Source organism: Gekko japonicus, unplaced genomic scaffold (genome assembly GCF_001447785.1).
Source record: "Gekko japonicus isolate JY-2015 unplaced genomic scaffold, Gekko_japonicus_V1.1 scaffold2, whole genome shotgun sequence".
NCBI lineage: Eukaryota > Metazoa > Chordata > Lepidosauria > Squamata > Gekkonidae > Gekko > Gekko japonicus.
This window is the reverse complement of record NW_015175358.1, coordinates 1,960,362-1,961,375: the sequence shown is the minus strand read 5'-3', so window position 1 is coordinate 1,961,375 and position 1,014 is coordinate 1,960,362.

Below are 1,014 nucleotides of genomic sequence, written 5' to 3'. Positions count from 1 at the left end.
CAAGCACACAATGGCACATACACACGAAGAGGAAAACGAAAGTTCCATTGCTCCGCAGAATCGCGCATGCCGTTGGTGAATTCATGCTGTGCCACTTCTTTGCAGGATCGTCGTGTGATTGCCACCTCGCCCCTACCCACGGGACCTCGACGGGACGTGTGATCGGGCGGCCGCGCGTTATTTTGCTCCGGGCCAAACTGCCACGCTTCCCCCCCGCATTTTACGGCCCGTGTGACCGGGACCTGAGTATTACATTACAACACCTCTGGAACATTACAGATCAGTACAGGCAGCCCTGCACAGTGGTCAGAGTTGCAGATTGATGTGGGGAGACCCAGGTTTGTATTCTCACTCTGCTGGCTGAGTGACCCCGGGCCAAATCTCCCCTTTTCTACCTAACCTACCCCACAGGGTTGTTGTGAGGATGAAATGGAGACTCATGGGCAGGGTCCCCAGCTTCCCTGGCAGGAACACTATGTTAAGAAATCTCTCACAATTATGCAGCCATAGCAGGCAGGAGGGAAGGAGGCGAATACCTCCAGCGCCAGAGACTTGTAGAGGAAGAGTCAAACTTTGGGGACTCACCCGTGCACCAGAGGGCCAAGGCAGCAGGAGGCAAGAAGCCTGGGCGAGCTGGGCTCCTCCATGCCTGGCAGAAGATGAGGTGCAGAGGCGAGAAGTGGGCAAGCAGAAGAGGCACTCAGCCAGCCGCACAAGCTGCGTGCAAAGAAACTCCAGCCGCCCCAAGCTTCAGGGCTGCCTCCTTAAAGGAGTGCGGAGGCCAGACTCGCAAATGAGAAAAAGCAAGCTCAGGGTTCGTGGGTCGCATTTTGGGCTGTAGAAGAGGAACCGGCTCTATTCCTAGAGTTCTCTCGAGTTCCTGCGCTTTTGGTTTTGCTTTTTGCCAATTCGCCTCCCAAGACTTCTCCAGGTGCTCCGGCCTGAGGGCTGCTGGGGGCGGGGCTCGAGTGCTCATTACTTGTGGAGTGAGGCTCAATGTCTCCAGTTGCTCCG